Genomic DNA, 26,026 nt, shown 5'->3' with positions numbered 1-26,026 from the left:
CCCAGCGCATTCTTCTGCTGGCACTGCAGCAGGTAGCTCACCGCTGTGTAGCCATGTTCCTTCAGACTGCCGGCCCCAGCGCATTCTTCTGCTGGCACTGCAACAGGTAGCTCACCACTGTGTAAACATGTTCCTTCAGACTGCCGGTCCCAGTGCAGGCTTCTGCTGGCACTGCAGCAGCTAGCTCAGCACTGTGTAGTCATGTTCCTTCAGACTGCCGGCCCTCGCAGCCTTCTGCTGGGACTGCAGCAGGTAGCTCACCACTGTGTAGACATGTTCCTACAGACTGCCGGCCCCAGCGCAGCCTTCTGCTGGCACTGCAGCAGGTAGCTCACCACACTGTAGACATGTTCCTTCAGACTGCCGGCCCCAGTGCAGCCTTCTGCTGGCACTGCAGAAGGTAGCTCACCACTGTGTAGACATGCTCCTTCAGACTGCTGCCATAGTGCAGCCTTCTGCTGGCACTGCACCAGGTACCTCACCACTGTGTAGACATGTTACTTCAGACTGCCGGCGCCAGCGAAGCCTTCTGCTGGCACTGCAGCAGGTAGCTCACCTCTTGGTAGACATGTTCCTTCAGACTGCCAGACTCATCGCAGCCTTCTGCTGGCGCTGCAGCAGGTAGTTCACCTCTGTGTAGACATGTTCCTTCAGACTGCCGACCCGAGCGCAGCCTTCTGCTGGCACAGCAACAGGTAGCTCACCACTGTGTAGACATGTTCTTCAGACTGCCGGCCCCAGTGCAGCCTTCTGCTGGCACTGCAGCAGGTAGCTCACCACTGTGTAGAGATGTTCCTTTAGACTGACAGCTCCAGCGCAGCTTTCTGCTGGCACTGCAGCAGGTAGCTCACCACTGTGTAGACATGTTCCTTCAAACTGCCGACCCCAGCGCAGCCTTCTGCTGGCACTGCAGCAGGTAGCTCACCACTATGTGGACATGTTCCTTCAGACAGACAGCTCCAGCGCAGCTTTCTGCTGGCATTGCAGCAGGTAGCTCACCAATGTGCAGACATGTTCCTTCAGACTGACGGCCCAAGCGCAGCCTTCTGCTGGCACTGCAGCAGGTAGCTCACCAATGTGTAGACATGTTCCTTCAGAATGCCGGCCCCAGCGCAGTCTTCTGCTGGCACTCCAGCAGATAGCTCACCACTGTGTAGCCATGTTCCTTCAGACTGACGACCCCAGCGCAGTCTTCTGCTGGCACTGCAGCAGGTAGCTCACCACTGTGTAGACATGTTCCTTCAGACTGATGGCCCCAACACAGCCTTCTGCTTGCACTGCAACAGGTAGCTCACCACTGTGTAGACATGTTCCTTCAGACTGACTGCTCCAGTGCAGCTTCCTGCTGGCAGTGCAGCAGGTAGCTCACCACTGTGTAGACATGTTCCTTCACACTGACAGCCCAAGCGCAGCCTTTAGCTGGCACTGCAGCAGGTAGATCACCACTGTGCAGACATGTTCCTTCAGACTGCCGGCCCAAGCGCAGCCTTCTGCTGGCACTGCAGCAGGTAGTTCACCAATGTGTAGACATGTTCCTACAGACTGCCGGGCCCAGCGCAGTCTTCAGCTGGCACTGCAGCAGGTAGCTCACCACTGTGAAGAAATGTTCCTTCAGACTGCAGGCCCCAGCGCAGCCTTATGCTGGCACTGCAACAGGTAGATCACCACTGTGTAGACATGTTCCTTCAGACTGCCGGCCCCAGTGCAGCCTTCTGCTGGCACTGCAGCAAATAGCTCACCACTGTGTAGACATGTTCCTTCAGACTGACAGCTCCAGCGCAGCTTTATGCTGGCACTGCAGCAGGTAACTCACCACTGTGTAGACATGTTCCTTCAGACTGACTGCCCCATCGCAGATATCGTTGGCACTGCAGCAGGTAGCTCATCACTGTGTAGACATGTTCCTTCAGACTGCCGGCAAAACCGCAGCATTCTTCTGGTACCGAAGCAGGTAGCTCACCACTGTGTAGACATGTTCCTTCAGACTGCCGGCAAAAGCGCTGCCTTCTGCTGGCAATGCAGCAGGTAGCTCACCACTGTGTAGACATGTTCCTTCAGACTGCCGGCCTCAGCGCAGCCTTCTGCTGGCACTGCAGCAGGTAGATCACCACTGTGTAGACATGTTCCTTCAGACTGCCGGCACCAGTGCAGCCTTCTGCTGGCACTGCAGCAAATAGCTCACCACTGTGTAGACATGTTCCTTCAGACTGACAGCTCCAGCGCAGCTTTATGCTGGCACTGCAGTAGGTAACTCACCACTGTGTAGACATGTTCCTTCAGACTGACTGCCCCATCGCAGCCTTCTGTTGGCACTGCAGCAGGTGGCTCACCACTGTGTAGACATGTTCCTTCAGACTGACGGCCCAAGCGCAGCCTTCTGCTGGCACTGCAGCAGGTAGTTCACCAATGTGTAGACATGTTCCTACAGACTGCCGGCCCCAGCGCAGTCTTCAGCTGGCACTGCAGTAGGTAGCTCACCACTGTGAAGAAATGTTCCTTCAGACTGCAGGCCCCAGCGCAGCCTTATGCTGGCACTGCAGCAGTTAGCTCACCACTGTGTAGACATGTTCCTTCGGAATGCCAGCCCCAGCGCAGAGTTCTGCTGGCACTGCAGCAGGTAGCTCACCAGTATGTAGACATGTTGCTTCTGACTGCGGGCCCCAGCGCAGCCTTTTGCTGGCACTGCAGCATGTAGCTCACCACTGTGTAGATATGTTCCTTCAGACTGCAGGCCCCAGCTCAGCCTTCTGCTGGCACTGCAGCAGATAGCTCACCACTGTGGAGACATGATCCTTCAGACAGCCAGCCCCAGCGCAGCCTTCTGCTGGTACTGCTGCAGGTAGCTCTCCACTGTGTAGACATGTTCCTTCAGAATGCCGGCCCCAGCGCAGCCTTCTGCTGGCACTGCAGCAGGTAGCTCACCACTGTGTAGACAAGTTCCTTCAGACTGACAGCTCGAGCGCAGCTTTCTGCCGACACTGCAGCAGGTAGCTCAACACTGTGTAGACATGTTCCATCAGACTGAAGGCCCCAGCGCAGCATTCTGCTGGCACTGCAGCAGGTAGATCACCACTGTGTAGACATGTTCCTTCAGGCTGCTGGCCCCAGTGCAGCCTTCTGCTGGCTCTGCAGCAGGTAGCTCACCACTGTGTAGACATGTTCCTTCAGACAGCCGGCCCCAGCGCAGTCTGCTGCTGGCACTGAAGCAGGTAGCTCACCACTGTGTAGACGTGTTCCTTTAGACAGCCGGCCCCAGCACAGCTTTCTTCTGGCACTGCAGCAGGTAGCTCACCACTGTGTAGACATGTTCCACCAGACTGCCAGCCCCAGCGCAGCCTTCTGCTGGCACTGCAGCAGGAAGCTCACCACTGTGTAGACATGTTCCTTCAGACCGCCGGACCCAGCGCATTCTTCTGCTGGCACTGCAGCAGGTAGCTCACCGCTGTGTAGCCATGTTCCTTCAGACTGCCGGCTCCAGCGCAGTCTTCTGCTGGCACTGCAGCAGGTAGCTCACCAATGTGTAGACATGTTACTTCAGACTGCCGGCCCCAGCGCATTCTTCTGCTGGCACTGCAACAGGTAGCTCACCACTGTGTAAACATGTTCCTTCAGACTGCCGGTCCCAGTGCAGGATTCTGCTGGCACTGCAGCAGCTAGCTCAGCACTGTGTAGTCATGTTCCTTCAGACTGCCAACCCTCGCAGCCTTCTGCTGGGACTGCAGCAGGTAGCTCACCACTGTGTAGACATGTTCCTACAGACTGCCGGCCCCAGCGCAGCCTTCTGCTGGCACTGCAGCAGGTAGCTCACCACACTGTAGACATGTTCCTTCAGACTGCCGGCGCCAGTGCAGCCTTCTGCTGGCACTGCAGAAGGTAGCTCACCACTGTGTAGACATGCTCCTTCAGACTGCTGCCATAGTGCAGCCTTCTGCTGGCACTGCACCAGGTAGCTCACCACTGTGTAGACATGTTACTTCAGACTGCCGGCGCCAGCGAAGCCTTCTGCTGGCACTGCAGCAGGTAGCTCACCTCTTGGTAGACATGTTCCTTCAGACTGCCAGACTCATCGCAGCCTTCTGCTGGCGCTGCAGCAGGTAGTTCACCTCTGTGTAGACATGTTCCTTCAGACTGCCGACCCGAGCGCAGCCTTCTGCTGGCACAGCAACAGGTAGCTCACCACTGTGTAGACATGTTCTTCAGACTGCCGGCCCCAGTGCAGCCTTCTGCTGGCACTGCAGCAGGTAGCTCACCACTGTGTAGAGATGTTCCTTTGGACTGACAGCTCCAGCGCAGCTTTCTGCTGGCACTGCAGCAGGTAGCTCACCACTGTGTAGACATGTTCCTTCAAACTGCCGACCCCAGCGCAGCCTTCTGCTGGCACTGCAGCAGGTAGCTCACCACTATGTGGACATGTTCCTTCAGACAGACAGCTCCAGCGCAGCTTTCTGCTGGCATTGCAGCAGGTAGCTCACCACTGTGCAGACATGTTCCTTCAGACTGACGGCCCAAGCGCAGCCTTCTGCTGGCACTGCAGCAGGTAGCTCACCAATGTGTAGACATGTTCCTTCAGAATGCCGGCCCCAGCGCAGTCTTCTGCTGGCACTCCAGCAGATAGCTCACCACTGTGTAGCCATGTTCCTTCAGACTGACGACCCCAGCGCAGTCTTCTGCTGGCACTGCAGCAGGTAGCTCACCACTGTGTAGACATGTTCCTTCAGACTGATGGCTCCAACACAGCCTTCTGCTTGCATTGCAACAGGTAGCTCACCACTGTGTAGACATGTTCCTTCAGACTGACTGCTCCAGTGCAGCTTCCTGCTGGCAGTGCAGCAGGTAGCTCACCACTGTGTAGACATGTTCCTTCACACTGACAGCCCAAGCGCAGCCTTTAGCTGGCACTGCAGCAGGTAGATCACCACTGTGCAGACATGTTCCTTCAGACTGCCGGCCCAAGCGCAGCCTTCTGCTGGCACTGCAGCAGGTAGTTCACCAATGTGTAGACATGTTCCTACAGACTGCCGGGCCCAGCGCAGTCTTCAGCTGGCACTGCAGCAGGTAGCTCACCACTGTGAAGAAATGTTCCTTCAGACTGCAGGCCCCAGCGCAGCCTTATGCTGGCACTGCAACAGGTAGCTCACCACTGTGTAGACATGTTCCTTCAGACTGCCAGCCCCAGCGCAGTGTTCTGCTGGCACTGCAGCAGGTAGCTCACCACTATGTAGACATGTTCCTTCTGACTGCGGGCCCCAGCGCAGCCTTCTGCTGGCACTGCAGCAGGTAGCTCACCACTGTGCAGACATGTTCCTTCAGACTGCCGGCCCAAGTGCAGCCTTCTGCTGGCACTGCAGCAGGTAGTTCACCAATGTGTAGACATGTTCCTACAGACTGCCGGCTCCAGCGCAGCCTTCTGCTGGCACTGCAGCAGGTAGCTCACCACTGTGTAGACAAGTTCCTTCAGACTGACAGCTCGAGCGCAGCTTTCTGCTGGCACTGCAGCAGGTAGCTCAACACTGTGTAGACATGTTCCTTCAGACTGACTGCCCCAGCGCAGATATCGTTGGCACTGCAGCAGGTAGCTCATCACTGTGTAGACATGTTCATTCAGACTGCCGGCAAAAGCGCAGCATTCTTCTGTTACTGAAGCAGGTAGCTCACCACTTTGTAGACATGTTCCTTCAGACTGCCGGCAAAAGCGCAGCCTTCTGCTGGCAATGCAGCAGGTAGCTCACCACTGTGTAGACATGTTCCTTCAGACTGCCGGCCTCAGCGCAGCCTTCTGCTGGCACTGCAGCAGGTAGATCACCACTGTGTAGACATGTTCCTTCAGACTGCCGGCCCCAGTGCAGCCTTCTGCTGGCACTGCAGCAGGTAACTCACCACTGTGTAGACATGTTCCTTCAGACTGACTGCCCCATCGCAGCCTTCTGTTGGCACTGCAGCAGGTGGCTCACCACTGTGTAGACATGTTCCTTCAGACTGACGGCCCAAGCGCAGCCTTCTGCTGGCACTGCAGCAGGTAGTTCACCAATGTGTAGACATGTTCCTACAGACTGCCGGCCCCAGCGCAGTCTTCAGCTGGCACTGCAGCAGGTAGCTCACCACTGTGAAGAAATGTTCCTTCAGACTGCAGGCCCCAGCGCAGCCTTATGCTGGCACTGCAGCAGGTAGCTCACCACTGTGTAGACATGTTCCTTCAGACTGCCAGCCCCAGCGCAGAGTTCTGCTGGCACTGCAGCAGGTAGCTCACCAGTATGTAGACATGTTGCTTCTGACTGCGGGCCCCAGCGCAGCCTTCTGCTGGCACTGCAGCATGTAGCTCACCACTGTGTAGACATGTTCCTTCAGACTGCAGGCCCCAGCTCAGCCTTCTGCTGGCACTGCAGCAGATAGCTCACCACTGTGGAGACATGTTCCTTCAGACAGCCAGCCCCAGCGCAGCCTTCTGCTGGCACTGCTGCAGGTAGCTCTCCACTGTGTAGACATGTTCCTTCAGAATGCCGGCCCCAGCGCAGCCTTCTGCTGGCACTGCAGCAGGTAGCTCACCACTGTGTAGACAAGTTCCTTCAGACTGACAGCTCGAGCGCAGCTTTCTGCCGACACTGCAGCAGGTAGCTCAACACTGTGTAGACACGTTCCATCAGACTGAAGGCCCCAGCGCAGCATTCTGCTGGCACTGCAGCAGGTAGATCACCACTGTGTAGACATGTTCCTTCAGGCTGCTGGCCCCAGTGCAGCCTTCTGCTGGCTCTGCAGCAGGTAGCTCACCACTGTGTAGACATGTTCCTTCAGACAGCCGGCCCCAGCGCAGTCTGCTGCTGGCACTGAAGCAGGTAGCTCACCACTGTGTAGACATGTTCCTTTAGACAGCCGGCCCCAGCACAGCTTTCTTCTGGCACTGCAGCAGGTAGCTCACCACTGTGTAGACATGTTCCTTCAGACTGCCGGCCCCAGTGCAGCTTCCTGCTGGCACTGCAGCAGGTAGCTCACCACTGTGTAGACATGTTCCTTCGGACGGACTGCCCCAGTGCATTCTTCTGCTGGCACTGCAGCAGGTAGCTCACCACTGTGTAGACATGTTCCTTCAGACTGCCAGCCCCAGCGCAGCCTTCTGCTGGCACTGCAGCAGGAAGCTCACCACTGTGTAGACATGTTCCTTCAGACTGCCGGCCCCAGCGCATTCTTCTGCTGGCACTGCAGCAGGTAGCTCACCGCTGTGTAGACATGTTCCTTCAGACTGCCGGCTCCAGCGCAGTCTTCTGCTGGCACTGCAGCAGGTAGCTCACCAATGTGTAGACATGTTACTTCAGACTGCCGGCCCCAGCGCATTCTTCTGTTGGCACTGCAGCAGGTAGCTCACCACTGTGTAAACATGTTCCTTCAGACTGCCGGTCCCAGTGCAGGCTTCTGCTGGCACTGCAGCAGCTAGCTCAGCAATGTGTAGTCATGTTCTTTCAGACTGCCAGCCCTCGCAGCCTTCTGCTGGGACTGCAGCAGGTAGCTCACCACTGTGTAGACATATTCCTACAGACTTCCGGCCCCAGCGCAGCCTTCTGCTGGCACTGCAGCAGGTAGCTCACCACACTGTAGACATGTTCCTTCAGACTGCCGGCCCCAGTGCAGCCTTCTGCTGGCACTGCAGCAGGTAGCTCACCACTGTGTAGACATGCTCCTTCAGACTGCTGCCATAGTGCAGCCTTCTGCTGGCACTGCACCAGGTAGCTCACCACTGTGTAGACATGTTACTTCAGACTGCCGGCGCCAGCGAAGCCTTCTGCTGGCACTGCAGTAGGTAGCTCACCTCTTGGTAGACATGTTCCTTCAGACTGCCAGACTCATCGCAGCCTTCTGCTGGCGCTGCAGCAGGTAGTTCACCTCTGTGTAGACATGTTCCTTCAGACTGCCGGCCCCAGCGCAGCCTTCTGCTGGCACAGCAACAGGTAGCTCACCACTGTGTAGACATGTTCCTTCAGACTGCAGGCCCCAGTGCAGCCTTCTGCTGGCACTGCAGCAGGTAGCTCACCACTGTGTAGAGATGTTCCTTTAGACTGACAGCTCCAGCGCAGCTTTCTGCTGGCACTGCAGCAGGTAGCTCACCACTGTGTATACATGTTCCTTCAGAATGCCGACCCCAGCGCAGCCTTCTGCTGGCACTGGAGCAGGTAGCTCACCACTATGTGGACATGTTCCTTCAGACAGACAGCTCCAGCGCAGCTTTCTGCTGCCATTGCAGCAGGTAGCTCAACACTGTGTAGACATGTTCCTCCAGACTACCGACCGCAGTGCAGCCTTATGCTGGCACTGCAGCAGGTAGCTCACCACTGTGTAGACATGTTCCTTCAGACTACCGGCCCCAGTGCAGCCTTCTGTTGGCACTGCAGCAGGTAGCTCAACACTGTGTAGACATGTTCCTTCAGACTGCAGACCACAGCGCAGCCTTCTGCTGGCACTGCAACAGGTAGCTCTCCACTGTGTAGACATGTTCCTTCAGACTGCCGGCCCCAGAGCAGTCTTCATCTGGCACTGCAGCTGGTAGCTCACCACTGTGTAGACATGTTCCTTCAGACAGCCGGCCCCAGCGCAGCATTCTGCTGGCACTGCAGCAGGTAGCTCACCACTGTGTAGACATGGTCCTTCAGACTGACTGCCCCTGCGCAGCCTTCTGTTGGCACTGCAGCAGGTAGCTCATTACTGTGTAGACATGTTCCTTCAGACTGCCGGCCACAGCGCGGCCTTCTGCTGGCACTGCAGCAGGTAGCTCACCACTGTGTAGACATGATCCTTCAGACTGACAGCCCCAGCGCAGCTTTCTGCTGGCACTGCAGCAGGTAACTCACCACTGTGTAGACATGTACCTTCAGACTGACTGCCCCATCGCAGCCTTCTGTTGGCACTGCAGCAGGTAGCTCACCACAGTGTAGACATGTTCCTTCAGACTGACGGCCCCAGCGCAGCCTTCTGCTGCCACTGCAGCAGGTAGCTCACCACTGTGTAGACATGTTGCTTCACACTGACAGCTAAAGCGCAGCTTTCTGCTTGCACTGCAGCAGGTAACTCACCACTGTGTAGACATGTTCCTTCAGACTGCAGGTCCCAGCGCAGCCTTCTGCTTGCACTGCAGCAGGTAGCTCACCACTGTGTAGACATGTTCCTTCAGACTGAGAGCTCCAGCGCAGCTTTCTGCTGGCACTGCAGCAGGTAACTCACCACTGTGTAGACATGTTCCTTCAGACTGACTGCCCCATCGCAGCCTTCTGTTGGCACTGCAGCAGGTAGCTCATCACTGTGTAGACATGTTCCTTCAGACTGCCGGCGCCAGCGAAGCCTTCTGCTGGCATTGCAACAGGTAGCTCGTCACTGTGTAGACATGTTCCTTCAGACTGAAGACCCCAGCGCAGCCTTCTATTGGTGCTGCAATAGGTAGCTCACCACTGTGTAGACAAGTTCCTTCAGACTGCCGGCCCTAGTGCATCCTTCTGCTGGCACTGCATCAGGTAGCTCACCACTGTAAAGACATGTTCCTTCAGACTGACAGCTCCAGCGCTGCTTTCTGCTGGCACTGCAGCAGGTATCTCAACACTGTGTAGACATGTTCCTTCAGACTGCCGACACCAGCGCAGTCTTCAGCTGGCAATAAAGCAGGTAGCTCACCACTGTGTTGACATGTTCCTTCAGAGTGCTGGCCCCAGCGCAGCCTTCTTCTGGCACTGCAGCAGGTAGCTCACCATTGTGTAGATATGTTCCTTCAGACTGCCGGCCCCAGCGATTTCTGCTGGCACTGAAGCAGGTAGATCACCACTGTGTAGACATGATCCTTCAGACTGCCGGCCCCAGCGCAGTCTTCTGCTGGCACTGCAGCAGGTAGTTCACCACTGTGTAGACATGTTCCTTCAGACTACCGGCCCCAGTGCAGCCTTCTGTTGGCACTGCAGCAGGTAGCTCAACACTGTGTAGACATGTTCCTTCAGACTGCAGACCACAGTGCAGCCTTCTGCTGGCACTGCAACAGGTAGCTCTCCACTGTGTAGACATGTTCCTTCAGACTGCCGGCCCCAGAGCAGTCTTCATCTGGCACTGCAGCTGGTAGCTCACCACTGTGTAGACATGTTCCTTCAGACAGCCGGCCCCAGCGCAGCATTCTGCTGGCACTCCAGCAGGTAGCTCACCACTGTGTAGACATGTACCTACAGACTGACTGCCCCATCGCAGCCTTCTGTTGGCACTACAGCAGGTGGCTCACCACAGTGTAGACATGTTCCTTCAGACTGACGGCCCCAGCGCAGCCTTCTGCTGCCACTGCTGCATGTAGCTCACCACTGTGTAGACATGTTCCTTCACACTGACAGCTAAAGCGCAGCTTTCTGCTGGCACTGCAGCAGGTAACTCACCACTGTGTAGACATGTTCCTTCAGACTGCAGGTCCCAGCGCAGCCTTCTGCTTGCACTGCAGCAGGTAGCTCACCACTGTGTAGACATGTTCCTTCAGACTGAGAGCTCCAGCGCAGCTTTCTGCTGGCACTGCAGCAGGTAACTCACCACTGTGTAGACATGTTCCTTCAGACAGACTGCCCCATCGCAGCCTTCTGTTGGCACTGCAGCAGGTAGCTCATCACTGTGTAGACATGTTCCTTCAGACTGCCGGCGCCAGCGAAGCCTTCTGCTGGCATTGCAACAGGTAGCTCACCACTGTGTAGACATGTTCCTTCAGACTGAAGACCCCAGCGCAACCTTCTATTGGTGCTGCAATAGGTAGCTCACCACTGTGTAGACAAGTTCCTTCAGACTGCCGGCTCTAGTGCATCCTTCTGCTGGCACTGCATCAGGTAGCTCACCACTGTAAAGACATGTTCCTTCAGACTGACAGCTCCAGCGCTGCTTTCTGCTGGCACTGCAGCAGGTAGCTCAACACTGTGTAGACATGTTCCTTCAGACTGCCGACACCAGCGCAGTCTTCAGCTGGCAATGAAGCAGGTAACTCACCACTGTGTAGACATGTTCCTTCAGACTGACTGCCCCATCGCAGCTTTCTGTTGGCACTGCAGCAGGTAGCTCATCACTGTGTAGACATGTTCCGTCAGACTGCCGGCCCCAGCGCATTCTGCTGGCACTAAAGCAGGTAGATCACCACTGTGTAGACATGATCCTTCAGACTGCCGGCCCCAGCGCAGTCTTCTGCTGGCACTGCAGCAGGTAGTTCACCACTGTGTAGACATGTTCCTTCAGACTGCCGCACCAGCGCAGCCTTCTGCTGGCACTGCAGCAGGTAGCTCACCATTGTGTAGATATGTTCCTTCAGACTGCCGGCCCCAGTGCAGCCATCTGCTGGCACTGCAGCAGGTAGCTCACCACTGTGTAGACATGTTCCTTCAGACTGACGGCCCCAGTGTAGCTTACTGCTGGCACTGCAGCAGGTAGCTCACCACTGTGTAGACATGTTCCTTCAGACTGCCGACACCAGCGCAGTCTTCTGCTGGCAATGAAGCAGGTAGCTCACCACTGTGTAGACATGTACCTTCCGACTGCCGGCCTCAGCGCAGCCTTCTGCTGGCACTGCAGCAGGTAGATCACCACTGTGTAGACATGTTCCTTGAGACTGCCGGCCCCAGCGCAGTCTTCTGCTAGCACTGCAGCAGGTAGCTCACCACTGTGTAGACATGTTCCTTCAGACTGCCGGCCCCAGTGCAACCTTCTGCTGGCACTGCAGCAGGTAGCTCACCACTGTGTAGACATGTTCCTTCAGACTGACTGCCGCAGCACAGCCTTCTGTTGCAACTGCAGCAGGTAGCTCACCACTGTGTAGACATGTCCCTTCAGACTGACAGCCCCAGCGCAGCCTACTGCTGGCACTGCAGCAGGTAGCTCACCACTGTGTAGACATGTTCCATCAGACTGCCGGCCCCAGTGCAGCCTTCTGCTGGCACTGCAGCAGGTAGCTCACAACTGTGTAGACATGTTCCTTCAGACTGCCGGCCCCAGCGCAGTTTTCTGCTGGCACTGCAGCAGGTAGCTCACCACTGTGTAGACATGTTCCTTCAGACTGCCGGCCCCAGCGCATTCTTCTGCTGGCACTGAAGCAGGTAGCTCACCACTGTGTAGACATGTTCCTTTAGACAGCCGGCCCCAGCTCAGCTTTCTTCTGGCACTGCAGCAGGTAGCTCACCACTGTGTAGACATGTTCCATCAGACTGAAGGCCCCAGCGCAGCATTCTGCTGGCACTGCAGCAGGTAGATCACCACTGTGTAGACATGTTCCTTCAGGCTGCTGGCCCCAGTGCAGCCTTCAGCTGGCTCTGCAGCAGGTAGCTCACCACTGTGTAGACATGTTCCTTCAGGCAGCCGGCCCCAGTGCAGTCTTCTGCTGGCACTGAAGCAGGTAGCTCACCACTGTGTAGGCATGTTCCTTCAGACTGCCGGCCCCAGTGCAGCTTCCTGCTGGCACTGCAGCAGGTAGCTCACCACTGTGTAGACATGTTCCTTCAGACTGACTGCCCCAGCGCATTCTTCTGCTGGCACTGCAGCAGGTAGCTCACCACTGTGTAGACATGTTCCTTCAGACTGCCAGCCACAGCGCAGATTTCTGCTGGCACTGCAGCAGGAAGCTCACCACTGTGTAGACATGTTCCTTCAGACTGCTGGCCCCCGCGCATTCTTCTGCTGGCACTGCAGCAGGTAGCTCACTACTGTGTAGACATGTTCCTTCAGACTGCCGGCCCCAGCGCAGTCTTCTGCTGGCACTGCAGCAGGTAGCTCACCACTGTGTAGACATGTTCCTTCAGACTGCCGGCCCCAGCGCATTCTTCTGCTGGCACTGCAGCAGGTAGCTCACCACTGTGTAAACATGTTCCTTCAGACTGCCGGTCCCAGTGCAGGCTTCTGCTGGCACTGCAGCAGCTAGCTCAGCACTGTGTAGTCATGTTCCTTCAGACTGCCGGCCCTCGCAGCCTTCTGCTGGCACTGCAGCAGGTAGCTCACCACTGTGTAGACATGTTCCTACAGACTGCCGGCCCCAGCGCAGCCTTCTGCTGGCACTGCAGCAGGTAGCTCACCACTGCGTAGACATGTTCCTTCAGACTGCCGGCCCCAGTGCAGCCTACTGCTGGCACTGCAACAGGTAGCTCACCACTGTGTAGACATGCTCCTTTAGACTTCTGCCATAGCGCAGCCTTCTGCTGGCACTGCACCAGGTAGCTCACCACTGTGTAGACATGTTCCTTCAGACTGCCGTCCCCAGTGCAGCCTTCTGCTGGCACTGCAGCAGGTAGCTCACCACTATGTAGAGATGTTCCTTTAGACTGACAGCTCCAGCGCAGCTTTCTGCTGGCATTGCAGCAGGTAGCTCAACACTGTGTAGACATGTTCCTCCAGACTACCGACCGCAGTGCAGCCTTATGCTGGCACTGCAGCAGGTAGCTCACCACTGTGTAGACATGCCCCTTCAGACTGCCGGCCCCAGTGCAGTCTTCTGCTTGCACTGCAGCAGGTAGCTCAACACTGTGTAGACATGTTCCTTCAGCCAGCCGACCACAGCGCAGCCTTCTGCTGGCAATGCAACAGGTAGCTCACCACTGTGTAGACATGTTCCTTCAGACTGCCGGCCCCAGAGCAGTCTTCATCTGGCACTGCAGCTGGTAGCTCAAGACTGTGTAGACATGTTCCTTCAGACAGCCGGCCCCAGCGCAGCATTCTGCTGGCACTGCAGCAGGTAGCTCACCACACTGTAGACATGTTCCTTCAGACTGCCGGCCCCAGTGCAGCCTTCTGCTGGCACTGCAGCAGGTAGCTCACCACTGTGTAGACATGCTCCTTCAGACTGCTGCCATAGCGCAGCCTTCTGCTGGCACTGCAGCAGGTAGCTCACCACTGTGTAGACATGTTCCTTCAGACTGACAGCTCCAGTGCAGCTTTCTGCTGGCACTGCAGCAGGTAACTCACCACTGTGTAGACATGTTCCTTCAGACTGCAGGTCCCAGCGCAGCCTTCTGCTTGCACTGCAGCAGGTAGCTCACCACTGTGTAGACATGTTCCTTCAGACTGAGAGCTCCAACGCAGCTTTCTGCTGGCACTGCAGCAGGTAACTCACCACTGTGTAGACATGTTCCATCAGACTGACTGCCCCATCGCAGCCTTCTGCTGGTGCTGCAATAGATAGCTCACCATTGTGTAGACAATTTCCTTCAGACTGCCGGCCCCAGTGCATCCTTCTGCTGGCACTGCATCAGGTAGCTCACCACTGTGTAGACATGTTCCTTCAGACTGACAGCTCCAGCGCTGCTTTCTGTTGGCACTGCAGCAGGTAGCTCAACACTGTGTAGACATGTTAGTTCAGACTGTCGACCGCAGCGCAGCCTTCTGCAGGCACTGCAACAGGTTGCTCACCACTGTGTAGACATGTTCCTTCAGACTGCCGGCTCCAGAGCAGTCTTCATCTGGCACAGCAGCAGGTAGTTCACCACTGTGTAGACATGTTCCGTCAGACTGCCGGCCCCGGCGCAGTCTTCTGCTGGCACTGAAGCAGGTAGCTCACCACTGTGTAGACATGATCCTTCAGACTGCCGGCCCCAGCGCAGTCTTTTGCTGGCACTGCAGCAGGTAGTTCAACACTGTGTAGACTTGTTCCTTCAGACTGCCTCCCCAGCGCAGCCTTCTGCTGGCACTGCAGCAGGCAGCTCACTACTGTGTAGACATGTTCCTTTAGACAGCCGGCCCCAGCGCAGTCTTCTTTTGGCACTGCAGCAGGTAGCTCACCACTGTGTAGACATGTTCCTTCAGACAGCCGGCCCCAGCGCAGCATTCTGCTGGCACTGCAGCAGGTAGCTCACCACTGTGTAGACATGTTCCTTCAGACTGCCGACACCAGCGCAGTCTTCTGCTGGCAATGAAGCAGGTAGCTCACCACTGTGTAGACATGTTCCTTCAGAGTGCTGGCCCCAGCGCAGCCTTCTGCTGGCAATGCAGCAGGTAACTCACCATTGTGTAGACATGTTCCCACAGTCTGCCGGCCCCAGTGCAGCCTTCTGCTGGCACCGCAGCAGGGAGCTCACCACTGTGTAGACATGTCCATTCACACTGCCGGCAATAGCGCAGCATCCTGCTGGCACTGCAGCAGGTAGCTCACAACTGTGTAGACATGTTCCTTCAGTCTGCCGGCCCCAGCGCAGCCTTCTTCTGGCACTGCAGCAGGTAGCTCACCACTGTATAGACATGTTCCTGCAGACTGACAGCTCCAGCGCAGCTTTCTGCTGGCACTGCAGCAGGTAACTCACCACTGTGCAGACATGTTCCTTCAGACTACCGGCCCCAGTGCAGCCTTCTGTTGGCACTGCAGCAGGTAGCTCACCACTGTTCCTTAAGACTGCAGGACCCAGCGCAACCTTCTGCTGGCACTGCAGCAGGTAGCTCACCACTGTGTAGACATGTTCCTTCAGACTGACAGCTCCAGTGCAGCTTTCTGCTGGCACTGCAGCAGGTAACTTACCACTGTGTAGACATGTTCCTTCAGACTGCCGGCCCCAGTGCAGTCCTCTGTTGGCACTGCAGCAGGTAGCTCACCACTCTTCCTTAAGACCGCAGGACCCAGCGCAGTCATCTTCTGGCACTGAAGCAGGTAGCTCACCATTGTGTAGACATGTTCCTTCAGACTGTCGGCCCCAGCGCAGTCTTCTGCCGGCACTGAAGGCGGTGGCTCACCACTGTGTAGACATGTTCCTTCAGACTGACGGACCCAGCGCAGTCTTCTGCTGGCATTGCAGCAGGTAGTTCACCACTGTGTAGACTTGTTCCTTCAGACTGCCGCCCCAGCGCAGCCTTCTGCAGGCACTGCAGCAGGTAGCTCACCACTGTGTAGACATGTTCCTTCAGACTGACGGACCCAGTGCAGCTTTCTGCTGGCACTGAAGCAGGTAGCTCACCACTGTGTAGACATGTTCCTTCAGATTGACGGACCCAGTGCAGCTTTCTGCTGGCACTGAAGCAGGTAGCTCACCACTGTGTAGACATGTTCCGTCAGACTGCCGGCCATAGCGCAGTCTTCTGCTGGCACTGCAGCAGGTAGCTCACCACTGTGTAGACATGTTCCTTCAGACTGATTACCCCAGTGTAGCTTACTGCTGGCACAGCAGCAGGTAGCTCACCACTGCGTAGACATGTTCCTTCAGACTGCCGACACCAGCGCAGTCTTCTGCTGGCAATGAAGCAGGTAGCTCACCACTCTGTAGACATGTTCCTTCAGAGTGCTGGCCCCAGCGCAGCCTTCTGCTGGCATTGCAGCAGGTAGCTCACCATTGTGTAGACATGTTCCTTCAGTCTGCCGGCCCCAGCGCAGCATTCTGCTGGCACTGCAGCAGGTAGCTCACCACTGTGTAGACATGTTCCTTCAGACTGCCGGCAAAAGCGCAGCATTCTGCTGCCACTGCAGCAGGTAGCTCACCACTGTGTAGACATGTTCCTTCAGACTGCCGGCCCCAGCGCAGCCTTCAGCTGGCACTGCAGCAGGTAGCTCACCACTGTGTAGACATGTTCCTTCAGACAGCCGGCAAAAGCGCAGCATTGTGCTGGCATTGCTGCAGGTAACTCACCACTGTGTAGACATGTTCCTTCAGACTTTCTGCCCCATCGCAGCCCTCTGTTGGCACTGCAGCAGGTAGCTCACCACTGTGTAGACATGTTCCATCAGACTGACGGCCCCAGCGCAGCCTTCTGCTGGCACTGCATCAGGTAACTCACCACTGTGTAGACATGTTCCTTCAGACTGCCGGCCCCAGCGCAGCCTTCTGCTGGCACTGCAGCAGGTAGCTCACCACTGTGTAGACATGTTCCTTCAGACTGACAGCTCCAGCGCAGCTTTCTGCTGGCACTGCAGCTGGTAACTCACCACTGTGTAGACATGTTCCTTCAGACTGCCGGTCCCAGTGCAGCCTTCTGTTGGCACTGCAGCAGGTAGCTCACCACTGTGTAGACATGTTCCTTAAGACTGCAGGACCCAGCGCAGCCTTCTGCTGGCACTGCAGCAGGTAGCTCACCACTGTGTAGATATGTTCCTTCAGAATGCCGGCCCCAGCGCAACCTTCTGCTGGCACTGCAGCAGGTAGGTCACCACAGTGTAGACATGTCTTTCAGACTGCCGGCCCCAGCGCAGTCATCTTCTGGCACTGAAGCTGGTAGCTCACCATTGTGTAGACATGTTCCTTCAGACTGTCGGAACCAGCGCAGTCTTCTGCTGGCACTGAAGGTGGTAGCTCACCACTGTGTAGACATGATCCTTCAGAGTGCCGGCCCCAGTGCAGCCATCCTCTGGCACTGCAGCAGGTAGCTCACCACTGTGTTGACATGTTCCTTCAGACTGACGGCCCCAGTGTAGCTTACTGCTGGCACTGCAGCAGGTAGCTCACCACTGTGTAGACATGTTCCTTCAGACTGACAGCCCCAGCGCAGCCTTCTGCTGGCACCTCAGCAGGTAGCTCACCACTGTGTAGACATGTTCCATCAGACTGCCGGCCCCAGCACAACCTTCTGCTGGCACTGCAGCAGGTAGCTCACCACTGTGTAGACATGATCCTTCAGAGTGCCGGCCCCAGTGCAGCCATCCTCTGGCACTGCAGCAGGTAGCTCACCACTGTGTAGACACGTTCCTTCAGACTGACGGCCCCAGTGTAGCTTACTGCTGGCACTGCAGCAGGTAGCTCACCACTGTGTAGACATGTTCCTTCAGACTGCCGACCCCAGCGCAGTCTTGTGCTGGCACTGAAGCAGGTAGCTCACCACTGTGGAGACATGTTGCTTCTGACTGCAGGCCCCAGCGCAGCCTTCTGCTGGCACTGCAGCAGGTAGCTCACCACTGTGTAGACATGTTCCTTTAGACAGCCAGCCCCAGCGCAGTCTCCTTCTGGCCCTGCAGCAGGTAGCTCACCACTGTGTAGACATGTTCCTTCAGACTGACGGACCCAGTACAGCTTTCTGCTGGCACTGAAGCAGGTAGCTCACCACTGTGTAGACATGTTCCGTCAGACTGCCAGCCCCAGCGCAGTCTTCTGCTGGCACTGCAGCAGGTAGCTCACCACTGTGTAGACATGTTCCTTCAGACTGACGGACCCAGTGCAGCTTTCTGCTTTCACTGAAGCAGGTAGGTCACCACTGTGTAGACATGTTCCGTCAGACTGCCGGCCCCAGCGTAGTCTTCTGCTGGCACTGAAGCAGGTAGATCACCACTGTGTAGACATGATCCTTCCGACTGCCGGCCCCAGCGCAGTCTTCTGCTGGCACTGCAGCAGGTAGTTCACCACAGTGTAGACTTGTTCCTTCAGACTGCCGCCCCAGCGCAGCCTTCTGCTGGCACTGCAGCAGGTAGCTCACCATTGTGTAGATATGTTCCTTTAGACTGCCGGCCCCAGTGCACCCATCTGCTGGTACTGCAGCAGGTAGCTCACCACTGTGTAGACATGTTCCTTCAGACTGACGGCCCCAGTGTAGCTTACTGCTGGCACTGCAGCAGGTAGCTCACCACTGTGTAGACATGTTCCTTCAGACTGCCGACCAGCGCAGTCTTCTGCTGGCAATGAAGCAGGTAGCTCACCACTGTGTAGACATGTTCCTTCAGAGTGCTGGCCCCAGCGCAGCCTTCTGCTGGCATTGCGGCAGGTAGCTCCCCAATGTGTAGACATGTTCCTTCAGTCTGCCGGCCCCAGCGCAGCCTTCTGCTGGCACTGCAGCAGGTAGCTCACCACTGTGTAGACATGTTCCTTCAGAGTGCTGGCCCCAGCGCAGCCTTCTGCTGGCATTGCGGCAGGTAGCTCCCCAATGTGTAGACATGTTCCTTCAGTCTGCCGGCCCCAGCGCAGCCTTCTGCTGGCACTGCAGCAGGTAGCTCACCACTGTGTAGACATGTTCCTTCAGACTGCCGGCAAAAGCGCAGCATTCTGCTGGCACTGCAGCAGGTAGCTCACCACTGTGTAGACATGTTCCTTCAGTCTGCCGGCCCCAGCGCAGCCTTCTGCTGGCACTGCAGCAGGTAGCTCACCGCTGTGTGGACATGTTCCTTCAGATTTCCGGCAAAAGCGCAGCATTGTGCTGGAATTGCTGCAGGTAACTCACCACTGTGTAGACATGTTCCTTCAGACTTTCTGCCCCATCGCAGCCCTCTGTTGGCACTGCAGCAGGTAGCTCACCACTGTGTAGACATGTTCCATCAGACTGACGGCCCCAGCGCAGCCTTCTGCTGGCACTGCATCAGGTAACTCACTACTGTTTAGACATGTTCCTTCAGACTGCCGGCCCCATCGCAGCCTTATGCTGGCACTGCAGCAGGTAGCTCACCACTTTGTAGACATGTTCCTTCAGACTGACAGCTCCAGCGCAGCTTTCTGCTGGCACTGCAGCAGGTAACTCACCACTGTGTAGACATGTTCCTTCAGACTGCCGGCCCCAGTGCAGCCTTCTGTTGGCACTGCAGCAGGTAGCTCACCACTGTGTAGACATGTTCCTTAAGACTGCAGGACCCAGCGCAGCCTTCTGCTGGCACTGCAGCAGGTAGCTCACCACTGTGTAGATATGTTCCTTCAGACTGCCGGCCCCAGCGCAACCTTCTGCTGGCACTGCAGCAGGTAGGTCACCACTGTGTAGACATGTCTTTCAGACTGCCGGCCCCAGCGTAGTCATCTTCTGGCACTGAAGCTGGTAGCTCACCATTGTGTAGACATGTTCCTTCAGATTGTCGGAACAAGCGCAGTCTCCTGCTGGCAATGAAGGTGGTAGCTCAACACTGTGTAGACATGATCCTTCATACTGCCGGCCCCAGTGCAGCAATCCTCTGGCACTGCAGCAGGTAGCTCACCACTGTGTAGACATGTTCCTTCAGACTGACGGCCCCAGTGTAGCTTACTGCTGGCACTGCAGCAGGTAGCTCACCGCTGTGTAGACATGTTCCTTTAGACAGCCAGCCCCAGCGCAGTCTTCTTCTGGCACTGCAGCAGGTAGCTCACCACTGTATAGACATGTTCCTTCAGACTGCCGGCCCCAGTGCAGACTTCTGCTGGCACTGCAGCAGGTAGCTCACCGCTGTGTAGACATGTTCCTTTAGACAGCCAGCCCCAGCGCAGCCTTCTGCTGGCACTGCAGCAGGTAGCTCACCACTGTGTAGACATGTTCCATGAGAGTGCCGGCCCCAGCGCAGCCTTCTGCTGGCACTGCAGCAGGTAGCTTACCACTGTGTAGACATGTTCCTTCAGACTGCCATTCCCAGCGCAGCCTTCTGCTTGCGCTGCAGCAGGAAGCTCACCACTGTGTAGACATGTTCCTTCAGACTGCCGGTCCCAGCGCAGCCCTATGCTGGCACTGCAGCAGGTAGCTCACCACTGTGTAGACATGTTCCTTCAGACTGCCGGCAAAAGCGCAGCATTGTGCTGGCATTGCTGCAGGTAACTCACCACTGTGTAGACATGTTCCTTCAGTCTTTCTGCCCCATCGCAGCCCTCTGTTGGCACTGCAGCAGGTAGCTCACCACTGTGTAGTCATGTTCCATCAGACTGACGGCCCCAGCGCAGCCTTCTGCTGGCACTGCATCAGGTAACTCACCACTGTGTAGACATGTTCCTTCAGACTTCCGGCCCCAGCGCAGCCTTCTGCTGGCACTGCAGCAGGTAGCTCACCACTGTGTAGACATGTTCCATGAGAGTGCCGGCCCCAGCGCAGCCTTCTCCTGGCACTGCAGCAGGTAGCTCACTACTGTTTAGACATGTTAATTCAGACTGCCAGCCCCAGCGCAGCCTTCTGCTTTCGCTGCAGCAGGAAGCTCACTACTGAGTAGACGTGTTCCTTCAGACTGACGGTCCCAGCGCAGCCCTATGCTGGCACTGCAGCAGGTAGCTCACCACTGTGTAGACATGTTACTTCAGACTGACGGCCACAGCGCAGTCTTCTGCTGGCACTACCACAGCTAGCTCACCACTGTGTAGACATGTACCTTCAGAGTGCCGGCCAAACCTCAGTCTTCATCTGGCACTGCAGCAGGTAGCTCACCACTGTGTAGACATTTTCCATCAGACTGCCGGCAAAAGCGCAGCATTCTGCTGGCACTGCAGCAGGTAGCTCACCACTGTGTAGACATGTTCCTTCAGACTGCCGACCCCAGCGCAGTCTTCTGCTGGCATTGAAGCAGGTAGATCACCACTGTGTAGACATGTTCCTTATGACTACCGACCCCAGCGAAGCCTTCTGCTGGCACTGCAGCAGGTAGCTCACCACTGTGTAGAGATGTTCCTTCAGTCTGCCGGCCCAAGCGCAGCCTTCTGCATGCAATGCAGCAAGTAGCTCACCACTGTGTAGACATGTTCCTTCAGACTGCCGGCAAAAGTACAGCATTCTGCTGGCACTGCAGCAGGTAGGTCACCACTGTGTAGACATGTACCTTCAGACTGCTGACCCCAGCGCAGTCTTCTGCTGGCACTGAAGCAGGTAGGCCACCACTGTGTAGACATGTTCCTTCAGACTGCCGGCCCCACCGCAGTCTTCTGCTGGCACTGCAGCAGGTAACTCACCACTGTGTAGACATGTTCCTTCAGACTGCCGGCAAAGGTGCAGCATTCTGCTGGCACTGCAGCAGGTAACTCACCACTGTGTAGCCATGTTCCTTCAGACTGCCGGCAAAGGTGCAACATTCTGCTGGCACTGCAGCAGGTAGCTCACCAATGTGTAGACATGTTCCTTCAGACTGCCGACCCCAGCGCTTTCATCTGCTGGCACTGAAGCAGTTAGCTCAACACTGTGTTGACATGTTCCTTCAGACTGCGGGCCCCAGCGCAGTCTTCTGCTGGCACTGCAGCAGGTAACTCACCACTGTGTAGACATGTTCCTTCAGACTGCCGGCAAAAGTGCAGCATTCTGCTGGCACTGCAGCAGGTAGGTCACCACTGTGTAGACATGTACCTTCAGACTGCTGACCCCAGCGCAGTCTTCTGCTGGCACTGAAGCAGGTAGGTCACCACTGTGTAGACATGTTCCTTCAGACTGCTGGCAAAAGTGCAGCATTCTGCTGGCACTGCAGCAGGTAGCTCACCAATGTGTAGACATGTTCCTTCAGACTGCCGACCCCAGCGCTTTCATCTGCTGGCACTGAAGCAGTTAGCTCAACACTGTGTTGACATGTTCCTTCAGACTGCGGGCCCCAGCGCAGTCTTCTGCTGGCACTGCAGCAGGTAACTCACCACTGTGTAGACATGTTCCTTCAGACTGCCGGCAAAAGTGCAGCATTCTGCTGGCACTGCAGCAGGTAGGTCACCACTGTGTAGACATGTTCCTTAGGACTGCCGACCCCAGCGCAGTCTTCTGCTATCACTGATGCAGGTAGCTCACCACTGTGCAGACATGTTCCTTCAGACAGCTGGCCCCAGCGCAGCTTTCTGCTGGCACTGCAGCAGGAAGCTCACCTCTATGTGGACATGTTCCTTAGTACTGCCGAACCCGCGCTGCCTTCTGCTGGCAATGAAGCAGGTAGCTCACCACTGTGCAGACAAGTTCCTAGAGAGTGCTGGCCCCAGCGCAGACTTCTGCTGGCACTGCAGCAAGTAGCTCACCACTGTGTAGACATGTTCCTTCAGACTGCCAACACCAGTGTGGTCTCCTGCTGGCACTGCAACAGGTAGCTCACCACTGTGTAGACCTGTTCCTTAAGATTGCTGACCCCAGCGCAGCCTTCTGCTGGCACTGAAGCAGGTAGTTCACCACTGTGTAGTCTTGTTCCTTCAGACTGCCGGCCGCAGCTCAGCTTTCTGCTGGCACTGTAGCAGGTAGCTCACCACTGTGTAGACATGTTCCTTCAGACTGACGGACCTAGTGCAGCTTTCTGCTGGCACTGCAGCAGGTAGCTCACAACTGTGTAGACTTGTTCCTTCAGCCTGACGGCCCCCGCACAGCCTTCTGCTGGCACTGCAGCAGGTAGCTCACCACTGTGTAGACATGTTCCTTCAGCCTGCCGGCCCCAGCACAGCCTTCTGCTGGCACTGTAGCAGGTAGCTCACCACTGTGTAGACATGTTCCTTCAGACTGACGGCCCCTACGCAGCATTGTGCTGGCACTGCAGCAGGTAGCTCACCACTGTGTAGAAATGTTCCTTCAGAGTGTCGGGCCCAGTGCAGCCTTCTGCTGGCACTGCAGCATGTAGCTCACCACTGTGTAGACATGTTCCTTCAGAACGCCGACCCCAGCGCAATCTTCTGCTGGCACTGAAGCAGGTAGCTCACCACTGTGTTGACATGATCCTTCAGACTGCCGGCCCCAGCGCAGTCTTCTGCTGGCACTGCATCAGGTAACTCACAACTGTTTAGACATGTTCCTTCAGACTGCCGGCCCCAGCGCAGCCTTATGCTGGCACTGCAGCAGGTAGCTCACCACTGTGCAGACATGTTCCTTGAGAGTGCTGGCCCCAGCGCAGACTTCTGCTGGCACTGCAGCAAGTAGCTCATCACTGTGTAGACATGTTCCTTCAGACTGCCAACACCAGTGTGGTCTCCTGCTGGCACTGCAACAGGTAGCTCACCACTGTGTAGACCTGTTCCTTAAGATTGCTGACCCCAGCGCAGCCTTCTGCTGGCACTGAAGCAGGTAGTTCACCACTGTGTAGTCTTGTTCCTTCAGACTGCCGGCCACAGCTCAGCCTTCTGCTGGCACTGCAGCAGGTAGCTCACCACTGTGTAGACATGTTCCTTCAGACTGTTGGACCTAGTGCAGCTTTCTGCTGGCACTGCAGCAGGTAGCTCACAACTGTGTAGACTTGTTCCTTCAGCCTGACGGCCCCCGCACAGCCTTCTGCTGGCACTGCAGCAGGTAGCTCACCACTGTGTAGACATGTTCCTTCAGCCTGCCGGCCCCAGCACAGCCTTCTGCTGGCACTGTAGCAGGTAGCTCACCACTGTGTAGACATGTTCCTTCAGACTGACGGCCCCAACGCAGCATTGTGCTGGCACTGCAGCAGGTAGCTCACCACTGTGTAGAAATGTTCCTTCAGAGTGTCGGGCCCAGCGCAGCCTTCTGCTGGCACTGCAGCATGTAGCTCACCACTGTGTAGACATGTTCCTTCAGAACGCCGACCCCAGCGCAATCTTCTGCTGGCACTGAAGCAGGTAGCTCACCACTGTGTTGACATGATCCTTCAGACTGCCGGCCCCAGCGCAGTCTTCTGCTGGCACTGCATCAGGTAACTCACCACTGTTTAGACATGTTCCTTCAGACTGCCGGCCCCAGCGCAGCCTGATGCTGGCACTGCAGCAGGTAGCTCACCACTGTGTAGACATGTTCCTTCAGACTGACAGCTCCAGCGCAGCTTTCTGCTGGCACTGCAGCAGGTAACTCACCACTGTGTAGACATGTTCCTTCAGACTGCCGGCCCCAGTGCAGCCTTCTGTTGGCACTGCAGCAGGTAGCTCACCACTGTGTAGACATGTTCCTTAAGACTGCAGGACCCAGCGCAGCCTTCTGCTGGCACTGCAGCAGGTAGCTCACCACTGTGTAGATATGTTCCTTCAGACTGCCGGCCCCAGCGCAACCTTCTGCTGGCACTGCAGCAGGTAGGTCACCACTGTGTAGACATGTCTTTCAGACTGCCGGCCCCAGCGTAGTCATCTTCTGGCACTGAAGCTGGAAGCTCACCATTGTGTAGACATGTTCCTTCAGATTGTCAGAACCAGCGCAGTCTTCTGCTGGCACTGAAGGTGGTATCTCAACACTGTGTAGACATGATCCTTCATACTGCCGGCCCCTGTGCAGCCATCCTCTGGCACTGCAGCAGGTAGCTCACCACTGTGTAGACATGTTCCTTCAGACTGACGGCCCCAGTGTAGCTTACTGCTGGCACTGCAGCAGGTAGCTCACCGCTGTGTAGACATGTTCCTTTAGACAGCCAGCCCCAGCGCAGTCTTCTTCTGGCACTGCAGCAGGTAGCTCACCACTGTATAGACATGTTCCTTCAGACTGCCGGCCCCAGTGCAGACTTCTGCTGGCACTGCAGCAGGTAGCTCACCGCTGTGTAGACATGTTCCTTTAGACAGCCAGCCCCAGCGCAGCCTTCTGCTGGCACTGCAGCAGGTAGCTCACCACTGTGTAGACATGTTCCATGAGAGTGCCGGCCCCAGCGCAGCCTTCTGCTGGCACTGCAGCAGGTAGCTCACCACTGTGTAGACATGTTAATTCAGACTGCCAGCCCCAGCGCAGCCTTCTGCTTTCGCTGCAGCAGGAAGCTCACCACTGAGTAGACGTGTTCCTTCAGACTGACGGTCCCAGCGCAGCCCTATGCTGGCACTGCAGCAGGTAGCTCACCACTGTGTAGACATGTTCCTTCAGACTGACGGCCACAGCGCAGGATTCTTCTGGCACTGCAGCACGTAGCTCACCACTGTTCAGACATGTTCCTTCAGACTGCTGGCCCCAGCGCAGTCTTCTGCTGGCACTGAAGCAGATAGCTCAACACTGTGTAGACATGTTCCTTGAGAATGCCGGCCAAATCGCACCCTTCTGCTGGCATTGCAGCAGGAAGCTCAGCACTGTGTTGACGTGTTCCTTCAGACTGCCGGTCCCAGAGCAGCCTTCTGCTGGCACTGCAGCAGGTAGCTCACCACTGTGTTGACATATTCCTTCAGACTGCCGGCCCCAGCGCAGTCTTCTGCTGGCACTACCACAGGTAGCTCACCACTGTGTAGACATGTACCTTCAGAGTGCCGGCCAAACCACAGTCTTCATCTGGCACTGCAGCAGGTAGCTCACCACTGTGTAGACATTTTCCTTCAGACTGCCGGCAAAAGCGCAGCATTCTGCTGGCACTGCAGCAGGTAGATCACCACTGTGTAGACATGTTCCTTATGACTACCGACCCCAGCGAAGACTTCTGCTGGCACTGCAGCAGGTAGCTCACCACTGTGTAGAGATGTTTCTTCAGTCTGCCGGCAAAAGTACAGCATTCTGCTGGCACTGCAGCAGGTAGGTCACCACTGTGTAGACATGTACCTTCAGACTGCTGACCCCAGCGCAGTCTTCTGCTGGCACTGAAGCA

The sequence above is a fragment of the Schistocerca gregaria genome, chromosome 5, assembly GCF_023897955.1.
Source record: "Schistocerca gregaria isolate iqSchGreg1 chromosome 5, iqSchGreg1.2, whole genome shotgun sequence".
Taxonomy (NCBI): Eukaryota; Metazoa; Arthropoda; class Insecta; order Orthoptera; family Acrididae; genus Schistocerca; species Schistocerca gregaria.
Note: the sequence above shows the minus strand (reverse complement) of the source record.